Source organism: Biomphalaria glabrata, chromosome 5 (genome assembly GCF_947242115.1).
Source record: "Biomphalaria glabrata chromosome 5, xgBioGlab47.1, whole genome shotgun sequence".
Taxonomy (NCBI): domain Eukaryota; kingdom Metazoa; phylum Mollusca; class Gastropoda; family Planorbidae; genus Biomphalaria; species Biomphalaria glabrata.
The window spans coordinates 54,437,961-54,461,227 of NC_074715.1; the positions used below are offsets into that span (position 1 = coordinate 54,437,961).

General features: G+C 36.6%; 2 long non-coding RNA genes across 2 annotated transcripts in view; one reads left to right on the top strand and one right to left on the bottom strand.

Moving 5' to 3' along the window:
* LOC129926396 (uncharacterized) overlaps positions 1 to 15,426 on the top strand; it is a 118,679-nt gene extending 103,253 nt beyond the window's left edge. The window contains exon 7 of the long non-coding RNA XR_008778047.1: positions 15,317 to 15,426. This is a non-coding gene — a long non-coding RNA (uncharacterized LOC129926396). The remainder of the gene's footprint in view (positions 1 to 15,316) is intronic.
* On the bottom strand, positions 10,536 to 12,541 carry LOC129926400 (uncharacterized). The gene is made up of 3 exons (XR_008778058.1): positions 12,104 to 12,541; positions 10,761 to 10,841; positions 10,536 to 10,638 (listed from the first exon to the last, which is right to left on the bottom strand). It is a non-coding gene; the product is annotated as an uncharacterized LOC129926400 (long non-coding RNA).
* Positions 15,427 to 23,267: the final 7,841 nt, after the last annotated feature.

Below are 23,267 nucleotides of genomic sequence, written 5' to 3' on the forward strand. Positions count from 1 at the left end.
ACGATATAGGATCCAAACTAGAGAGATTTGATCGGGACATCGTTTATGTTACGTCACATTTTAGACTTAGACCTCAGTTGAACTGTCTGTCGGTGATCTAACAAAGAAAGTGAACGACGAGATCAGTATTGACCAAGATAACTCACCGTACCTTGCCCTTCCCCTTTACGAGCCTGACGGTGATCCTAACAGTAACTGATGTAATACGGAGCCGGCGCTGGCGAAGCTCCGAACAGGGAAAGGTGATTACATCACACCTTGAAAACTACGATAGTACGTGTCGGCGCGTGTGAAAGGTACGGAAGAAGAAAGGGTAAAAATAGCCACCTGTACGGTAGAAGAGACAAACTGTCTCCATAGCAGAATGTAAATACTAGTGGATTAATGAAAAGAGAGGGGGAAGCGGTGGGTGGAATCGCTACCCACCCCCAACCACACATTGTTCAACAAATTTAGTGTAAAAGAGGAGCCATTTTTCTTTTCAGGTTACACTCGACCTATATCCCCCCCCCCCCAATCTTGTAGCTGGACCATCCTTAGTCACACTCAAAGAATTTTTTCAGAAAAATTAAATCTCAAGCAGAACGTCCTCTCCCCTAGCTCTAATTGTAAGTCTCTACTACGAGTCAAGGTTTAGCCACAACTATTTAGATGTACTTGTTAGATGACATATGTTAGAAGACCGTTATGTCTTCCCTCTGTTGACATAATGGAAACGTTATTTCTAATCTCATGGATCGTCCATGAAGGACAATAGCGCCGTAGGAGCTATGTGAATTTAACTTATTTGTTGATTTTGATATGAATACAGGTGATACAGGAAAGTTTATTATTCATTGCATATTTTAGGCATTAATTTTTTTGCTTTTCTATTTCAATTGAGGCCACATTATTCACTTCGCATTGGGCCGCCCTATTCGTTTTACCTCCAATTATGTAAGGCAGGCTCTGCTTGTAGACAGTAGACTCCATTCAGCACTTTAAGGGTTAAACTTCCATTTAGATTACTTTCGATTCCGCGAGGAGTGTGGTGTCTTCGTTTCCTTTTTTAAGGAATGTTTTTTTTTTGTTTGGATTTTTTTTTTATTTTTCTACTATGTCTATAAAGACATTTTTGATTGAACGCAAGGATCTGGAGGTGGCTTGGTCCACCCACCAGGCACTCTGCTACTAAAATTGTCCGGATAGGGAGCAGTCAGAGCTTCGATGGCGTCCATCGTCGCCGCCTTGAGGCTCGGGCCGGAGGAGGTGAACCCCTTCCTATGGTTCCTCCCGACTAGTTATGGGAGATTTCAATCATCTTTCGTTGGATCAACACTTGCCAACATATACTCAATATGTTAATTGTCCCACACGGCACGATAAAACCTTGGACATGTGTTATAGCAACATAGAAGTGGCCTACACATCTCCATCGTTATTTCCCCTCGGAGAGTCGGACCACACAATCCATCTTACACCAACGTACAAACCGGTTTTTAAAACAACAAAACCCGAAGTACTGTCCATCCAGTCATGGTCTGACGACGCTGTTTTACAGCTACAAAGTTGTCTGGAGCAAAACAGATTTGGGCATGTTTGTAAACAACTGCCCAGACAGATGAACTTACCACAACTGTTAATTCGTACATCCAGTTCTGTGAAAGCATGATTGTACCAAAGAAGAAAATTAAAACATTCAGTAATAATAGACCCTGGATTACCAACATTGAAAATTAACATTTTCGTGTGTGAATGTCGTTCGTATGTGCATCTATATCGTGCATCTATATTGTTGTCAATTGTAGTCAAACCGAATTTCCATTTGATTGGATCAATAAAACTTATCTTATTTTATCTTATACTTTCTTTGTCTATTCTCTATATAAATATATATATATATATATAAGAGACGGCTTATCTTGATTAGAGAACTGCTGTTCGCCGACGATACTGCACTCATGTCTCATTCACAAGAATAGGATTACAGAGGCTTGTGAATGCACTGGCATCTGCTTGTCAAGAGTTTGGCCTCACAATCAGCCTCTCCAAGACTGAAATCCTGGCACAAGGTGTTGCAGAAATACCAGTGATACACATTGAAAATCATACACTTGCGGTGGTGTAGGAATTAACATACTTGGGAACAACAATAGCAAGCAACCTAGATATAGACACTGAGCTGACAAAAAGAATAAGGAAGGCTTCTGCAGCAATGGCAAAACTCTCCAAGCGTGTGTGGGAAAATACCCAATTGACCACTGCAACAAAAATCCTTGACTACAAAGCCTGCGTTCTTCTTTATGGCAGTCAGAGCTGTGCAACTTTCACGCGTCAAGAACACAGATTAAATAGCTTCCACCTACGCTGCCTGCGACGCATACTGTGCATCTTCTGGAGCGATCTTAAAAAGGACTGGGTCAATTTTAGTGTAGTAAATGTGTAATTAAACATGTTAAAGAAAATGAAATTAAGAAACAGTAAAAGAAGGATGTATGAATGGTAGAGACCATCCTCCTGTTTAGCGAGACCTCTACCGGCCTTTTTTGTTCACTCAAAAAAAAACATCAATAGTATGATAGTTTGTTAGTCGGAAGAAATTGGTCCGTTCTGCCGTAAAAAGGAGGTAGACCATAGAATCGCGTTGGTGAAGAGGCATTAAATTGTTTTATTCCAAAGAACCTAGTGAATCAGTGTCGGGGAGGTCCAAATTTTAAACACCCCAAGGCCCCCACGTGAGGGATCCTACAAATGAGTGCCCGAAATTTGTTTTTAGATTAAATATTATTATCTCACATCATGAAGTCGAATGTCAAAATGAAGGAGCTGCCAGGGCTCCCAAACCCTAGATACACCAATGCTGTGAATCAATCTTGTCACTTAGATAGAAAAGTTCTATTTAGAAGATGAAACGACGTAGCTTAAATTGATATTTTAATATATTTTTTTTTTACATTTTAATAATGTTGCTTTTACTCAGATATAATTATAAGGCTTCTCTTCGAGTCCGAAGATTAGTGGGGAATGCAGTATTTCCCGTGGCTAAGCAGCCCCAGCTGTGACCTACATATTTTGCCACACCTAGCGTAGGCTTAACCGTTGTCCACAGGTGTTCGATTTAGATTTTCTTTTCGCCGTCTACATCTGTTCTCTGCAGTGGATTTTCGTTTGGTCTCAAATGTGTATCCCGTAAAACACAATTCAAATGCAACCATTTTTGAGTTTGTTTTTCCAAGAATGGCGCCTTTTTATTTCCTCTTTGTAAGCAGTAACGTCTAGGATATTTGTACCGACACAAAATATAACAAGGCCAAAATAAATATATACAACTAGATGACTTTAGTAGATGTGTATTTTCGGGAATAGACAGACAGACAGACAGAAAGATAGATAGATAGATAGATAGATAGATAGATAGATAGATAGATAGATAGATAGATAGATAGATAGATAGATAGATAGATAGATAGACGGACGGACGGACGGACGGACAGACAGACAGACAGACAGACAGACAGACAGACAGATAGATAGATAGATAGATAGATAGATAGATAGATAGATAGATAGATAGATAGATAGATAGATAGATAGATAGATAGATAGATAGATTTGTTTATGTTTGCTCTTGCCAAGATATAATCTTACCCACTTTTAGGTCGCCAAGCGCTTTAACATCCGGTCGCCATGCCTCGATATGTAGATCTAGATTTAGTTTATTTGTGCATGAATTAGTAGACACATGTCAAACCTATACCTTGGAATAATGTAGAGTTTCTTTTTTTTTTCCACAGCAAATTGGTATACTAACTTTTTATTGGTAGACCGAACGCTATGCTGTCACAAAAATTTGAACTAACGGATTTATCCAACAGTCATACCAACTTAACGTCCATGCGTGACAGCAGGAGTGGATGTCATGTTAATATGCATGACTAAATGCATAACGCGTAGGACGTAATCATCTTCTTTTTTTTTTAAGTAACGTCTGTATTATTTAAGATAAGAAGATAAGAATGCCTTGGATGGGTTCGTCTTTCTGATGCTGTCTGCTGCTGTAGCTGTAGGTGTGGGTGTCATCGTCCATTTCGCAGGAGGCAACAGAGAAGTGGTCTGTAGGTGTCATCCTGAGACTATACTAGGTGGGCAGATCTCTGAGTGCTTGAAACTTGCCAGTCAAGGGCATAGAGAAATATGTAAGAAGATTTTCTAAATTATGTTTAGATATGTAAACTTTATTTAAGATAAGATAAGATACGATACAACATAAGAGAATGGACGGACCTGCCATTGAAAGAAGTTCTAACTAAGGCAAAAGATAGAGAGGAATGGAGAAAGACGTCGACGACGGTCCATTAGACTTAGAGATAGATAAAGTTAAAGATAGATAAGATAATGTTTATTAATCCAATCAAATGGAAATTCAGTTTGACTACAATTGAACACCTCAGCGTAGCTACTGTAATAATAACTGTATAGATGCAAATACAAACAACATTCACGCACGAAAGAATTACACACTAAAAAAAAACAGGCTCTATGAGTTCGACTTCTTTGTACTTCTCAATGACGACAGATCCTAATACAAGTATTTCAAGCAGATATTATCTGATAATTTATACTGATGGCTAGGAATATATTAAATTCAAAACAATTTTTTTTTGAGGACACATTTATTCATATATTAAGAAACAAACATTAATAGCAAAATTGTTTGGATGGGCGCGGTGGCTGAGTGATTAAGCGCCTGGCTTCCGAACGTGTGGTTCTGAGTTCCAATCTCGGCGAAGACAGAGATTTTCAGTTTCAGGATGTTTGTCCATTCAACTATAATGGGTACCTGACTGTAGTTGGAGAAAGTAAAAACGGTTTATCGTTGTGCTGGCCACATGACATCATGCTCATGTTAGAGACAGATGACATCCGCCCCATTGATCTTGTGCTGGCCACATGACACCCTGCTCATGTTAGAGACAGATGACATTAACATCATCCGCCCCATAGATCTTGTGCTGGTCACATGACGCCCTGCTCATGTTAGAGACAGATGACATTAACATCATCCGCCCCATAGATCTTGTGCTGGCCACATGACACCATGCTCATGTTAGAGACAGATGACATTAACATCATCTGCCCCATAGATCTTGTGCTGGCCACATGACACCATGCTCATGTTAGAGACAGATGACATTAACATCATCTGCCCCATAGATCTTGTGCTGGCCACATGACACCATGCTCATGTTAGAGACAGATGACATTAACATCATCCGCCCCATAGATCTTGTGCTGGCCACATGACACCATGCTCATGTTAGAGACAGGTGTGACATTAACATCATCCGCCCCATAGATCTTGTGCTGGCCACATGACACCATGCTCATGTTAGAGACAAATGACATTAACATCATCCGCCCCATAGATCTTGTGCTGGCCCCATGACACCATGCTCATGTTAGAGACAGATGACATTAACATCATCCGCCCCATAGATCTTGTGCTGGCCACATGACACCATGCTCATGTTAGAGACAGATGACATTAACATCATCTGCCCCATAGATCTTGTGCTGGCCACATGACACCATGCTCATGTTAGAAACAGATGACATTAACATCATCCGCCCCATAGATCTTGTGCTGGCCACATGACACCATGCTCATGTTAGAGACAAATGACATTAACATCATCCGCCCCATAGATCTTGTGCTGGCCACATGACACCATGCTCATGTTAGAGACAGATGACATTAACATCATCCGCCCCATAGATCTTGTGCTGGCCACATGACACCATGCTCATGTTAGAGACAGATGACATTAACATCATCTGCCCCATAGATCTTGTGCTGGCCACATGACACCATGCTCATGTTAGAAACAGATGACATTAACATCATCCGCCCCATAGATCTTGTGCTGGCCACATGACACCATGCTCATGTTAGAGACAGATGACATTGACATCATCCGCCCCATAGATCTTGTGCTGGCCACATGACACCATGCTCATGTTAGAGACAGATGACATTAACATCATCCGCCCCATAGATCTTGTGCTGGCCACATGACACCATGCTCATGTTAGAGACAGATGACATTAACATCATCCGCCCCATAGATCTTGTGCTGGCCACATGACACCCTGCTCAAGTTAGAGACAGATGACATCCGCCCCATAGATCTTGTGCTGGCCACATGACACCCTGCTCAAGTTTGTGGACAGATGACACCCGCCCCATTGATCTTGTGCTGGCCACATGACACCATGCTCATGTTAGAGACAGATGACATCCGCCCCATAGATCTTGTGCTGGCCACATGACACCCTGCTCATGTTAGAGACAGATGACATCCGCCCCATAGATCTTGTGCTGGCCACATGACACCATGCTCATGTTAGAGACAGATGACATCCGCCCCATAGATCTTGTGCTGGCCACATGACACCATGCTAAAGCTAGAGACAGATGACATCCGCCCCATAGATCTTGTGCTGGCCACATGACACCCTTCTCAAGTTAAAGACAGATGACATCTGCCCCATAGATCTTGTGCTGGCCACATGACACCATGCTCATGTTAGAGACAAATGACATCTGCCCCATAGATCGTGTGCTGGCCACATGACACTATGCTCATGTTAGAGACAAATGACATCCGCCCCATAGATCTTGTGCTGGCCACATGACACCCTGCTCATGTTAGAGACAAATGACATCCGCCCCATAGATCTAGTGCTGGCCATATGACACCCTGCTCATGTTAGAGACAAATGACATTAACATCATCCGCCCCATAGATCTTGTGCTGGCCACTGTGGAGTATCACCAGAGAATGCCGACCACGTCCTCCAAAACTGCTCTCTTTACCAAGAGGCCAGTATAAGTAAGCCATTGGCCCCAAATCACCCCAATAGAAAGGAAACTATATGGAGAGCTCCCTGATTTGGAAACCACTGCGCAGTTCATCTCATGTATTGGTCTACTCATCTGAACACTCCAACATAATGAGAACGAAGAAGAAGATCTACGTCCAACGTGTTTAATGTGCCATTCTAGTCATGCGTGTTAATAAGCGACTTAAACTCTGCTAATTCGTTGGTTTTCTTGCTTATTCAGGCAACCCATTTCATTATCTAATGGCACTACTTTACTCCACTAAAAAAAAAAATTAAGTCCATCTGGAATAACCTGCCCAGTGTGCAGCTGAATATTCCGGGCTAACATAGGTTTCAACAGCCACACGAGGAAGCACAAAACCCCAGTGCAACGCTCCCAGCCCCCTAAATGACAAAAGTGGTCATCATGGAACAACGATGGACACACTATATGATATATGATTTAGATCTAGTCGACATAACGCCATAACTTAATTTTTCGTTTTATTCAAGTCCTTTTTATAAGTAGCATAAAGTTTTTCTTTTCTTCTTCTAATAAAATTGTTATTTAATGAGACCCTTAGTCCTAATTATACCTAGACAGCGCATATAATTTAATTTATATATCTTATTTTAGTATTTAATACGTACAAATAAAAATAAATAAATAAAATCAGCTGTCGTTGACGCGAAAAAATTAAATTATAAACAATTACACCTCTCAACGATTTTCTTTACATGATTGATCCCTTTCCAAATAATTCTTTAATCGTCTCTTTTCAAAAAGATCACTGATTTGTCTAGGTCTAGTTAGTAAACTAAGATCCACCATGACAGTCTAATAACTAGGGGTATTCGATGGGAAGTTTTACCCAAATTACTGGGCCACGGTTGTGGCCACTGATGTTGTGGACTACCTATAATATTCTAAGAATACGTTTTTTAATTGAATTCTAGACTAGACCTACGTCTAACTTACAGTGATGCCTTCAGCTTCAAACTTCAATCAGATTACACTAGACTACAGACATTATACTCAATATAAGTATTTGAAATATTTTTAATATACTGATACTCAGTGATAGTATGTGAGAAAACTGTCTAATATCAGACAGTATGATAATGAGTATGGAGACAGACTGTGCAATGCTCAGAATGCTGGTAAGACCCTTACTAATAGTACTAATACTAATAGCAAAAGGACTGAGCCAGCCCTATATAACTGAGTATATATTAATTTAATCCAGATTATAAATAATTCATGAATATGGAGGTAAATAATTAACAAAATAATTTTTCTTTCAAATCTAGCCATGATTAATGATAATGTTTTAAAAGGTCTCCGGTTCGAATCCCAGTAAAGGCTGGGATTTTGGATTTCAGATCTTTAGGTCATTCCACCCTTTGGGTTGGAAGACATATGATGCGACAGTTTCTGCGTCCTAAGCTGATCCGCCATTTCTTTTGTAAGTTTACATTAGTAGCCTTACTCTGGCTAAACTGACTATAGTAAATCTAGATCTAATTCAATCGGGTTTAAGTTTCTAAAACACAATCTCTACTTTGACCTTTTTAGTGCATTAATTTAAACAAAATGCCTAGCTACTGCTGCATAAAAGGGTGCTAAAAAAAAACTCATATACGTCAATAAACAAGAAAGGAATGAGATTTTTTAGCATTCCTAGACGACCTAGGCCTAGAACTTGGCAAGGCTCTAGGGATGAAGAGATTACTTCAAAAAGAGGTTTACTTCGAAAAGACTTGGCTGTTGCCCTGGGGAGGTTTGGACTACGAAGGAACTTCCAAAATGTAAAACATTTTACAGTACAATTTAGTGGATTTAATTATAATAAGATAAAGTAGATAGATCTATATTAACTAGATGATACAATAAATAGTTTGTCCATCATGGCTGAGGGCTTTACACTGGGGTTTAGTGCTTCCTCATGTGACTGGTGAAACCTATGTCCACCTATGTTAGTCTGGAATGCTAGTAATACTATATTCTAGTATAAAGACTAGATTTCATATCACTATGCTCCAACAATAGTGTATCACTTACTCCTATGGCTAAAGTCAAAAGTAAATGCTACAGATTTAGATTATATATCTTAACATATAGGATTTATAGGTAAATCTTCTCAGGCTACATTTAGTAGATCTACTGATCTAAATAGTAATTAAAAAAAACAACAATAAAGTAACATGTAGGTCAAATACAAGTTGTAAGAAATCTAATCAAGATTCGTATCTAGAAGGTTTTTTCATGGTCTAGATCTAAGAATTAAAACTGTATCTAGAATCTAGAGCTAGATCTAATAATTAATACAAGTCTAGATTATAAACATGCATCTAGATTGTGATAGTATTATAAATAGTCTGTAATTGGTCTAGATCTAGTATAGAGCTTGAGTCAATATAAATAGATTCTACATAATAGTATACTCTAAACATACATACTAGATCCCCACACATAGCATGTGACATAGTACTCGACTCTCAAGCTCTAGCTAGATTGACTAAAATCTTTCAATCTAGATTAGATTTAGATTTAACTTTTTAGAAATGATTTCCACAGGGGATGGGAATGGGCAGGGTTTAAACCCGGAACCATCGGTAAGTCTGAACAGTCCATTGCGCAAAATGCATGACCAGGCAGACATCTTGATTTGAATTAATAACTAAGATACTATATAAAGAAAAACAACTAGTTCTTGGCATCCATTGTTATTCAAACATTTACATAGAACAGGTATTGATCTAGAAATAAAATGTATTTTTTAATAAACAAGTTAACTTTAAAGACCTTACGATCTATAAGGCAGATGATGTAAAGGTCACCTGTTTCTGTGGACTAGGTTAACGAGGATGTCTTGTCCAGCACAATGACCAACCACCTTACTTTTCCCCAACTAATGTCAAATACCATTTAAATCTGGTTGGACTTAGAGGTATCCCAAAATTCAAATTACCAGTCTTCAACGAGATTTGATTTTCTGGCCCAATAAGGAGAGTCTCAGGCCCAAAGGAATTATTAGTACTTATGGCAGGAAGGTGACAGTTATAAATGACTGTTTTAAAATTTTCATTGAAAGACCTAGCAGCATTAAAGCACAGGCACAAACCTATTCTTCCTGTAAAAAAATATTTGTAAAATGTTTTACATGTTTCGGATGTTCCTTCAGAGTTGAAGATAGTTTACTTCCTAGTCCAAACCTCCCGCAGGACGACGGGGGATGGGAGCGGGTAGGGTTTAACCCTCGACCATCGATAAATCCGAACGACAGTCCAGCGCACAAACCGCACGACCAGGCAGCCATCCTATAAGCACAACATAGTAAAATATCTGATTGGAATAACAACTCAAGGTGTTGTCTCATTACTTTCAATAAATGAATTAAAAATATTTATACTAAGCTTTATAGTTTCTTTGGATTTAATAGCCTTTAAATTTTTATTTTTAGAAGTGATGTTGTTCACAAGAAAATCAAATTTAACTTTTTGTTTTTGATGAGGTGAAGTCAATCTCAGAAACCTTAGTTGGCAAAACTTTTTTAAGCTCTGATGGATTTATCCAGTAAGATGACAACCTGTAACTAACTGTCTTACTCTCTTTTAGTCTGGTGTTGGCTTCCAGCATAAATAAATGGCTGCCACATGAGTGCAGGACTCTCCAAGTCCAACTGTACAAGAACAGTGGGCTGATAGAATAATACCATCTCAACTTATCCAGGGCTGCAGTACCTTTTCTGCTAACCACTGAGAGTGAAGAACCTAATGAAAAGAAAAAAAAATAATTAAAAATACCTGTTCATATCAAAACATTGGTCTCATATACATGTAAATACAATGAATATCAAGATATTTAGTATAATATAACAATATTTATTACTTACCTTTGCTAGTGGTTTAAAAGCCATAATATCTTGAACCCAACCATCTAGGAACTGGTTGTAAGCTGCTAAACTCTTGTAAGCCTGTAGACATTTTCAAAAGTAAAAATAGCGATAACATTTTAGTAATAGATGTAGAGCTCTTGTATAATGAAAAGAAAAGAAAAATAATAAAAAATACCTGTTCATATCAAGACATTGGTTGTACTTCGAAGCGTCCTAAAAATATAGAAATTAAAAACCCAAGTCTACACCAAAAATTCCATCGAGACTAGTCAAGTGCTTCAGCCGCAACAACCAAAAGATTTGGGCTAAGGTGTAATTAGCTTCAAATTTTAAGGAGCATTTGAAAGTTGTAAAAGAAACACAGAACTAGTATCAGATCTAGGACCATTAGATTAATCAAGTTACTAGACCCGATGAGCCTAGTCCTAGAATAAACTTTAAAAAGTCTTCAGGCCTAGACTTAGATCTAAACTGGATAGTAAAGTTTTCTTTGGTTTAGAAGTTTTATCTGATCTAGATAATACTAGTATCTAATAATAAGTAACTATTACCTGTAACCATAGTCCATATATATATTTATAAGTTATCTCTAATCTAATAAATTATAATACTAATATGTAATATATATATATATATATATATATATATATATAATATTATAGATCTATCTTGGTGGTCTCTCAAGATTGCTTGCGGCTACCTATGGAGGGGGCTTGTGGTTCGACATTCAACTTGTGCAGAGATGTGTTTAATGAGCACCTAAAGGCAGCACTGAAAACCTTCCAGATACCTCTCCTCTCCGATCCACCAATGAGATTAATTGGACCATAGTGCTCTGAGCATGCTATAAGCATGAAAGTAGCGCTATATAAAAGCTAAATTTATTTATCTTATCAAGTGACCTAGAAGTGAAGACTAGATCTAGCTATATCTATTAGATAAAGATTAAGTCTCATATGCTTAAAATATGCAGCAACAGAGATATGTAGATTTTAGATGTTATATAGATCTATTCTATAGAGTCTAGATGAGATCTAGAATGACCTACTAAGCCTAAGTATTATGTAGGCTAGACTCTAGATCTAGTCACACTCTAATCTGAGACATCATCCAGATTTTGTATATAATATATAATAGATCTATATAGCCATAGATCTAGATCTAGAATACTAGACCTTGAAGGCTTGAGTAAAGAGTAGATCTCTATCACAATCTATATGAATGTTGTATATATGTCTAGATATGCTAACTTAAATAGGTAGAATATAGATCTAGAATCTAGTCTAGATTAGTAGATCTAGATCTAATCTAGGTCTAACAATAAAATTGATTCGGAATACCTTGAATTCATCCTTTGTGATTGTGTAGGCACTTTCAGTAGAACAAGATTATAAGTGAAGAGATCTGGATAACACAAGGAGGGCAGCAAATCATTTTCTTTATTATGATGGCTTGCTTTCAAAGTGTAAGGATCAATATTATTTATTTCTGTAATTTCCTGACTATATCTTTCTTTGCTCGACTTATCCATGGTAAGTGCCTAAAAGCGTGTGTTGACTGTGCATAGAAACCAGATTTTTACCAACAATATGTGTGCCTGATCACATGACTATGTCTACCAACCTAAAGGTACCTGATGTGATGGGGAAGGTAAAGGCGGGTGGTTGTTGTGCTGACAACCTCATTAACCATGGGCGACAGAAACAGATGACCTTTACATCCTCAGCCCCATAGATTGTAAGGTCTGAAAGGGGAACTTTACTTTGATTTACTTTAGTGGGAAAAAAAAGTTTCTTCTTCCATTTTTTATTCATTAAACACTGTTTTCTTGTGTTCTTTTCACTCAAAGAACTAAAGGACTACTTTTAGCCTAATCAATTTGATGGAGGCGTGGTGGCTGAGTGGTAAAGCTCTTGGCTTCCATGCTGGGGGTCCCAGCTATGAATCCTGGTGAAAACTGGGATTTCTAATTTCTGGATGTTTGGGTGCCTCTGAGTCCACCCAGCTCTAATGGGTACCTGACATTGGTTGGTGAAAAGTAAAGGTGATTGGTCATTGTGCTGGCCACATGACACCCTTGTAAATCATAGGCCACAGATACAGATGACCTTAACATCATCTGCCCTATAGACCACAAGGTCTGAAAGGAGAACTTTTTTAATCTGTTTGATATAGTTATATTCAAACTCATTTATGCTTTCACTCATACTAACTTTATAGATTGATGATTGCCCAATCCATGGTTCAACAAATTTAAAGATCTTACATGGCAGTATGATTAAAATGACAGTCTTTAAAGTCAACTAAAAAAAAAGTGAAATTGAAAAAGATATAAAATGGAAATATTAATTGGGAGCAAATCACAACATTTTGAAATAGAAATGTACCAGCTACATCATGCTAGATGCAATGGATACCAAGTCACAACATTTTGAAATAGAAAAGTACCAGCTACATCACGGTGTATGCAGTGGATACCAAGTCACAACATTTTGAAATAGGAATGCACCACCTACATCACGCTAGATGCAGTGAATACCAAGTCACAACATTTTGAAATAGAAATGTACCAGCTACATCATGCTAGATGCAGTGGATACCAAGTCACAACATTTTGAAATAGAAATGTACCAGCTACAACACACTAGATGCAGTGGATACCAAATCACATCAGTGTAACTGGCAACTCAGATGTAGACTTCTTGGACAACCAGGGAAGGCTAACACCAACCACCTAGCAGGCTGTGAGCTTCCATAAGCAAATTACATTTTGAAAAAGAAATTTACCAGCTACATCACTCTAGAACACAGTGCTACATCATATGATTCAGCAGTCAATTCTACAGAAAATTGTCAAAGTAAAAAAGTAAAAAAAAACCCTAACTCCAAACAATGAAAACAACAACCTTCAAAGCAATGGAAGAGATCATTTTTTCCCTGGTTTCTCTGGACAAAATAAGATAAATAATAATCCTTACTCAGTTTACTAAAATGGAAACCTAAGAGAGCTACCCACTCAAAACTTAAACCCACAAGTCTGGCACTCAAAACTAACTGAAAAGACCTCATTTCATACAAGAATCTCAAAGAAACACCACTTATAAAATATAATTCATGAATCAGTTAAACAGTGCAATGACTCTCTTCCCTGGGACCTAAGCTCTCTTTCTGCTGTAAGAGACAGTATTGAAAACATAACCAAAAAATCTTATCACAATCAGAAAGATCTCAAGAAAATGGTGAATATTTTTCTACAAATCTAATAAACCAATAACTAGTGGGTCAATTATACAGATGGATCATCTTAAGAATCCACCAGTAACAGAGGAGCTGTCTTATTCAATAAATGGCTCAATTAAGAAAGATTAGAAAATTTAATTGCCACTGGCGATCTCTCATGCACACTTTCTAATGAATAAACATTTCTTTCTAATGTTTAAAAAAATCTGATGCCTCCTCTATCAAAAAGGTCAGGACAGCTCTTATAAATCTCAACAATAATAGCAAGAAAACTGTTCTCCAATGGATCCCAGCACACTTTCAAATAGAGGAGAAGAAAAAGCTGACACTGCCCAAATGGGAGAATAACTAAGCAGTCTTAAATTCCATGGGAGATGCAGTGGCTAAGTGGTAAAGCACTTGGCTACTGAACCAGGGTGCAGGGTTTGAATCCTGCTGAAGACTGGGGTTTTTAATTTTGGGATCTTTGGGCACCTCTTGAATCCACCCAGCTCTAGTGGGTACCTGACATTAGTTAGGGAAAAGTAAAGGTGGTTGGACACATGACACCCTCGTTAACCATAGGCCACAGAAACAGATGCCCTTTACATCATCTGCCATATAGACCACAAGGTCTGAAAGGGGTACTTTACTTTTTCTTTTCTTAAATTCCCACTATATCCAGAAGAGAATAGAAAAAGAAAAAAAGTGTAGTATAAACCAAAAATATAACAGTTGTCACTCAAACATCAGGATTAAGGATGTTTGTTACATTCTATCAGGACACAGTCAATGAATTATTTTTCACCTTTGAACAGGGCACAACATAATGAGGCAACACTTATTCTGGATGTTGAAACTAGTGAAAAGAACACGTGGCCTTGTTTTATCATGAGGCCCATACAAAATACTGGCCCCCAACAGTCCTTTAGAATAAAGATTGTATGGAAAGCTGCCTGATCTGAAAAGAATGGAGTTCATCTTCAATAAATATATATATATATATATATATCTGAACCCTACAATTTATAATGAGAACACAGAGAAAAAAAAAACACAAACAGTATGTAATATTTAAGTTACACTTTTGTCACACAGTCTCATATTTGTTTATATTGACTTTAATATTCACATTTATTCAAATAAAATAGCTGTATATTTTATACATTTATCCCTAAAATGTGGTGCAGTATTGGTCACTAGTTCAAATGTTTGCTGTGTTTAAGGCTATATAAGCTTATAACTACTCATGTGGCTCACATTAAGTTAAAATCAGACATTGTAGTCCTTTTTGTGTGTGTCTACATCCTCTTATTGTTTATTTGTGTTTCCAGGTGGCGATTTTATTGTTTACCATGGAGTTGTCTACTTTTCAAATTTTACTGACCAAGTTTTTTACAGTGACTGATCCATCAGCATTTTCCGAAGCAGTAATTGATATCTCAAAAAATATTGCTTTTCTGATGGTGTCTGGTCACCTCAGGTAATCTTTCTCTTTTTCTTTTAATATGTAAAGAAAATTATATGTATGTATTTTTTTTATATAGAAATGGATACTGTTTGTCTAAGGTGGATACTGTTTGTCTAGGGTGGATACTGCATGATCTTTGCAGAAGCTGTAGAACACCTTTCCACCATGGAATCCATACATTGAAATTAAAATGTTCAGATTTTATCCATGATCACCTGTCTAAAGATTAGGAACTAGATATAGGTCTTGAAGTATTACACTCAATGATCTATTTAAATAAATAAAAAGAACTCTACTGTTTAACCACAAATCTTAATAAAATTTAGAAAGACCTTCACATAAGCCTTGTTAATTTTTATTACCTTTTCAATATGTTTAATTTGTTGATTTTTTCTTGAAAAATGTGTAGTTTTGGATACTGGATAGACAACACACATACCCACATTCTCATTATAAAATAATTAGTTTCTATTTTTGGACGTTATGACAAATAATATAATCCATTAGCTTTGTGGAGGTATCAGAATGCTCTATAAAAAGATACTAGATTCAAGAAACACAAGGAAGGGAAAAGAGAAATCTATTGTACATAAGTAAGAAGTAATGGGATGCAGTATGCACAGTGGATATTAATAATAAAAAAAAAGTAAAGTTTACCTTTCAGACCTTGTGATCTATGGAGCAAATGATGTCAAGGGAATGTTTCTATGGCTAGTGGTTAATGAGCAGGTTGTCATGTGTCCAGCACAATGACTAACCGCCTTAATTTTTCCCACCTAAAATCAGTTACCCATTAGAGTTGGGTTACTGAGGGGCACCCTAAAAATTCAAAATCCCAATCTTCATTGAGGCTGGAGGTTCAAACCCAGGACCCCATTGTTTTCCTATGAGGTACACAAATCCTTTAGCCGACAAAAAATCAAAATATTGATATAGAAATGAAATGAAAAATGACTGAGCTTTTGGCCCATGACTTTGAAATGCTAATATCTATGTATACTTCTTTATGTTGGCAGAGGATCAACATGATTTGTTCATTGAAAGACACTTGAAGGTGTAAGTTGTAAAAGGTTTTGAAAGACTTGCCAAAGCAAGGCATTCTTGACAGGGATAAACATTGGGAGCAGCTCTAGCTGACTCAGCTCAGAGGATGACATCACAGTTAATTGACATCTTTCTGTTAACAATGCATGGATTATCTTATCTTCTTCATTCTAGGGGAATTATGCATTGAGTGAAGACATCTTGCTGTAGAAGAGAAGAACAATTCAGATAGTTCACATGATTTACAATATGGCTTTGATTGTCTTATGTTAATGGCTGGTAAAGAACTGAAACATGTAGGCTGGAGATCACTTGATAGAAATCAAGGTAGGTCTGCACTTTTGCACAGAGTAAAGTTGAAGCATGTAGTTACCAAGTGTAAAATAATATTCAAATTGCTATTAGCTAAACTAGTGAAACCTGTAATTTAACATACATTAACATTCTTTTCTTATTTGAAGTCTACTGTTAAATTTCAATGATAACATTAACCCTATCAAGTAATTTACAGGTCATGTTTCTGTCTATCAAGCTATTTACTTCTCATATTTCTATGTATTCTGCCATAAATTTCTATGAATGAATTCAGCCTTGAGTGGTATATTTTTGTCTGTATTTGCAAATACATATTTGTGTTGCTTTTTGTATTTCTGACTTGCAACTTCTGCATTGAATCTCCTTTCTTTACACAGAAATCTCTGATCTACATTGTATGAGAAAATCATGAAGTGGTTGTTGTCATTGATCCAGAAACTAAGTTGCAATCTGTCTTGATAAATATATCATACAGATTTAATGGTGGCCTACTCAACCCGAGGCGGCTTAAAGCAAAAACAAAAACAAACGCAGCAGTAATCAGAGACTTGCTATTTGCTGACGACTGTGCCCTAAATGCCTGCTCTGAAAACGATCTGCAGAGCATCGTCAGTGACTTCTCAAGAGCATGCTCAGACTTTGGCCTTACCATCAATACGAACAAGACTGAAGTCTTATATCTACCTGCTCCTGGGAAAGCCTACATGGATCCAAGCATTACTATAAATGGACAGGATATAAATGCAGTGGACAAATTCACATATCTTGGCAGCACACTCTCCAGAAATGGAAAAATCGATAGTGAAATCGACCTGCGTATCGCCAAGGCCAGTGCATCCTATGGCAGATTGTCTACAAATGTCTGGAACAGACGTGGTATCTCCACAAACACCAAGCTAGGGGTCTATAGAGCCGTCATCCTCCCTACATTGCTATATGCCTCAGAAACATGGACAGTGTACAGTAAACATGCAAAGAAACTAAACCACTTCCACATGACATGTCTGAGAAAAATACTAAATGTCAAATGGCAAGACAAAATACCAGAGTGTGTCTGCAAAGCATCCACACAATCCTGATGCAGTCCCAGCTGCGATGGGCAGGTCACATCTACAGAATGGAAGACCACCGCATCCCTAAACGACTCTTGAATGGCCAACTAAGCGAAGGAAAGCGCTTGCAAGATGGTCAAAGAAAGCGCTTCAGGGACACCCTCAAAGCTTCTCTGAAGGCGTTCAGCATAGACCCAGGCACCTGGGAGACAGAGGCACATGACAGAGCATCATGGCGTCGCGCTGTGAAAACTGGCGCACAGGTTGCTGGGGAAAAAAGAACAATGCTGGCAGAAGAAAAACGCCAGAAAAGAAAAGCAAGGCCCACGACACTAGCTCCAGCTGGAATAACCTGCCCAGTGTGCGGCCGAACATTCCGGGCTCACATAGGTCTCACCAGCCACATGAGGAGGCATAAAACCCCAGTGCAAAGCCCTCAGCCCCCTGGATGACAAAGTGGTCATCATCGAACCACGATGGACGAACTATAAGTTGCAATCTGTCTTGGTAAGCAGTATTGAAGTTAGGGTGATAGCTTTTTTGGTCACAATAATTTAATTTGAAAATTAAAGAAATTTTTTTTGCTTTAGTAGACAGATTTATAATCATTAAACATTGTTTTAAATGTCTAAAAGATTAATTAAAACTTGTAAAACTGTTGTGAAATTATTTTCACTGTTATCAGTATTTTTTATTCCTAGATTTATCACTGCTTTTAGTTTCCTATATAATCGTTGTGTTACTATTCAAATGTTGTGTAAACATGGGGGTAGTGTTGTAACCCTGCCTTGCATCAGTGCTTGAGGTGCACACTAGCGCACTAGTGAACGTAAACAGGAAGAGACTAGAATGGAGAGAAGAACAGGGCATCAGGGATTGTGAAGAGTCTGAATGTTTGGAAACTAAGAAGCAAGCTTTTGGTGCTGCCTGAAGGTTGTAGAAGGGACCTGGAGCGAAGCGGGGAAGGCTGTCGTTGGTCCATTGGGTTGCTGTCTAAAGGACTGGTAAATTAGTAGAAAGACTCTGAGGAAGCTGAAGGATGCTTTGTGTTTGTCCTAGTGAATAAACACCTGTCTTTATTTCCTGTTACACTGTGTTGAGTTGCATGCCTATTCGTTGAGTGCCTAGCCGAGAGTTGCAACAATTGGTGTTATGACTCTACAATGCACGCTGTCATTAGGTGTGAGACTGCGCACCATGAGACACAGGACAGAGACATGAAATAAGAGAGGAAGTCAAGATGGCCGATGATTAGAGATGAAAACGACGCTTGTGATGTGATTAGTGTAATTCTAGATCTAGTTTCCTATTTGGTTATTAAACAATCTATTTTGTTATTTTATACTCCTTTCGTTGAGGTTATTTGGCTAAGTTATAGCTATTGTTCTGGGTGGAAAGACATGCTCCAATTTGATTCCCTTTTCTGTAATTCATCTAATTCTCTTTGTAAAATATCTGTGTCTTGTGTTGTTTTTATTGTTCTATATATTATGCAATTGTATACAACTTTTTTTAGTCGCCAAATAACACACTTTTATGCTCAAGCAATACTGTTCATGAATGGTTTAGTTTTCTTGATGCTGAGAGTGTTCATGAAAGAGGGATCAAAGGTCAATTTGGGTGTTTGTTTTTTAAGACAACTTGCTATGTTTATTAATTTAAATTTACCAGGTACCTATTATTCATTTACTTTGGATTTTAAGATATTTGTCATTGAAATTTAAATAGGTATAAGTACAGTTAATTAACCACAGGATTCCATTAAAAAATTTAAATGCTAAAGAAATTTAAAAAGAAAACATTTCATTTTTGAGATTACATCATCTTTATGTGGAATGTTTTTTGAATAAATGGTACCTGTACAGGTGATTAGACCTATTAATAAATGATAACTGGATATATTTGTATTTGAAACCACTGGCTTGTATTTTACTTGTTACTAATAACTTAATTTACTTTTTAATATATGCGTTATCTTCTATTTTGAAGTAACATCTGTATTATATAAGATAAGATTATCAACTGTAGTTTTCTTTTAAGAGTTCTTTATGAAAATGTTACCACTGAACACTGCTATATTACTAGACTTTTTTCAACTATGTTTTGTAAATGAAATATTGTACAATGGCATATTTATTGTATTACATAATTAAGGTTTTTATAGCTATATATTAAAAACATCTCATATTTAATTTACTCTCTGCACTGAACAATTTTTTTTAAAGTGATAAAAATTTTGGTTTATTCATATCAAGTTTGTTTTGTTTGTATATATGTAGAATATGTATATCATAGTGAAAGCATTTATTTACTTGCATTTTAGTTTTTATAATCATTTATAGAATTCAGTGTAAATTCATTGTACATTGAACCTCGTTGGTAGTGACAATGTTATTAAGTTGACATGAAGTATTTATGTATAGTCCTGGGTGTTAACTACGTTGTTCATTAGATGACTGCCTGACAGTGTTTTATCCCATGGGAACCAATAGATCAGCATGTCAATATATCTGTTGTAGTAATGTTTAGAGTATACAACTCTAGCAATAAATATTCTGATCAAGTTTATATTTTTGGAACAGAATATGCTAATGTGTTAAATACATTTTTTTAAATTTTAAGAATAACAACTGGTACTTTATTTTATCCCTTTGTATCTTTCTTTTTTTTTTTTTTTTTAATGTCTAAGTAGTATAACTTCTAATTTAATTGTCTACCTTTTAAAATCAACCATCTAAATTAGGGATGGCAAACTTTTTCTGTTGAGGGCCGCATTAAATTTTTTTTTTAGGAATAGGGGGCCACATATATATAATTTGTATTTACAACTTAGAAAAATATGCTAGCTGTCTATTAATTTACTTGTATACTGTATTAGACATTCAAATTGAGGAATTCTAACAAGATTTAGCAATTTTTGAAACTAATTTAACTAATATTTTAAAAAATTTTGTTACTGTCTTTTTACATCACATTCATTCTTCACAACAATCCAGTTATACTTAATGTGAAGTATTTAATTGTGCATAATGTTCCGGAACTCTGGAACAAGCTTTACTAGTTCTTATCTTTGTGACTGCTGTTAAATTACAGCCAGTCAGCATCCACTTGTTCTTCTGGTTGCATATGTTCAAACAAAAGAAAATATTCTTGTGTATCCAAAAATGTCAAAGTTTAGCATCAAGTCTTTTTAAGTGTGGAAATACAGCTTATGCACCCTTCAAACTGCTTCTCTTTTAGGTCATAATTTGCTAGGAAGTATTTCCTCGGGAGCTGAATCAGCTTCTGTACTAAATGGTGAAGTGAGGATATTCAAAAATGGTTTAAGTTCTTGACGTCTTAACATTTGTTTTCAAATTCCATAAGTCTTGTTCTTTTCTTTTTACTAGAAATAGTTTCACCTTTCAGCAAAGGAAAATGTGCCACAGTCTTAGTTGACATTGCATGATCTAAAGTTCACGTCATGTTAAGAGTTTAAAAGACACGTGGAATTCCTGATGTAGAAAACAGGAAGTAGAATGAATAAAGTTGACTGAGTTCAGTCAAGTCAAGTCAGTAAGGTTTTGCTCCCGGTCCAGGAAGGTTTGACGTTGCAGGTGGACTGGTGTATATATATGTATATAGCATGAGTTGATTTCATCATGTGCTTATTGAATATTAAAGTATTATTCGTATTGCAATGGATATCTATAGTTGGAGCTCCAGTGTCACTAGTAGCAATTGTTCTTATTGTTACCCGCTGAGATGCGGACGTGATTTGTAACTAACATATATTGGATACTTTTGATACCGCTGTTATGTGGATAGGATTGTTATTATTTCTTGATTTGTAGCACTAACAAGGAGTGCAGTGTACTATTATTATTATTATGGTAAAATAAACTTCATGTTGTCTGCTGAAACGGACTTGAGTCAGTGGTATAGTATGTTTAACATTTACAAAATGATAAAACCTGTTTTCACTTGCTTGACTGGAGAAATGGAAAAGCTTGAAAAGATGCTCATAAATTTCATGATGTGCAAGTAGCCCATTGCAACTCTTCATTAGAAACATTAGTAAGAAAGCCACTGTCAGTGTCATTAAGGAAAAAAAAAATTTTCCTTGAGACCCCATATTCTTTTCAATACCTTGCCCATGTGGTACTTCTTGAAACTGTCTGTGGCTCTGATAAGTTTGATCACTGAGATGATTAGGTCAATAATATGTCTGATATTCACTGCAACCTCTCGGTGTAGAATTTAAGGTTGTGATATTGTTCTTTATTTTAAAACAAAATGTTTTTCTCAGTCAAAGCATGGGCTCCATCAGTTGTTACACTTGACATCTTGTTCCAAGCCAACCCAACACTTTCAACACAGTTCTTCATAGAATTTATTAAATACTGGTCTGAGTGTGTGTCTTGTTTCGAAATATTACCAATAAGCATAATCTTCATTTGCTTAAAACTTTAGAATAACATGAAGAGACAATGTTTATTTAGCTTCTTCATCATAATTGATTGATTTGATTTTAGGCACATCAGCACAATTTAGGCCATTTAAGTATCATAATTGATAAGATATTTAAAATTATTTATTTTTAATATATTTGCATTTTTATATGTTTAATTTGTGGGCTCACCTGAATTCTGTAGGTTTCCGCGGGCTGCAAAAAACACTTTGGCAGGCCGCATGTGGCCCATGGTCTGTAATTTGCCCACCCCTGATCTAAATGAATTAAGTTATTTCTACTACTAAAAGTAATATCAGGACTTCCAATGTACCTTAGTTTTTAACTAAATATTTATTTGTGCAGCACTTTCAGTTTTATTGTGATATCATATACATTGATTTGATTGACTCATTTTGATGTATATGTATACCTTGCAATCAAAGTGGCATTCATTTTTTTTTTTAAATTGTAACTGGTCTGTGCTAAATTACTGAATTCATATTAAGAGATAACTATTAATGTATTTGAAAGTTAATGGTAAAGGGAAAATAGGTCATTGTGCTGGTCTCAATACACCTTGAAATGTACAGTAATTACTTCAATGAACAAGAAGAAATTAATCAGCAATGAAATTACCAAAAAAGATATGACAGGAAATGCTATTAACATCTAGTCAGTGATTACCCTCTACAAAGTCATAGTCAACTAATCTAATTGACTTCAATATTCAATCATTATAAAAAATAAACCATTCCTAAGACAAAGTGAATGATAGACAAAAAATATAAGCTTTTTGATGTAGGTCAAAATGTGAAAATATTCAAGTGAAAATAAATTTCCCTTTTCAGACTTTGCGATCTGTAAGACAGATGATACAAAAAATCATCTGTTTCTGTGTCTTATGGTCAATGAGGGTATCAGGTGGCCACCACAATGACCAACCGCCTTTACTTTTCTCCATTAAATGTCAG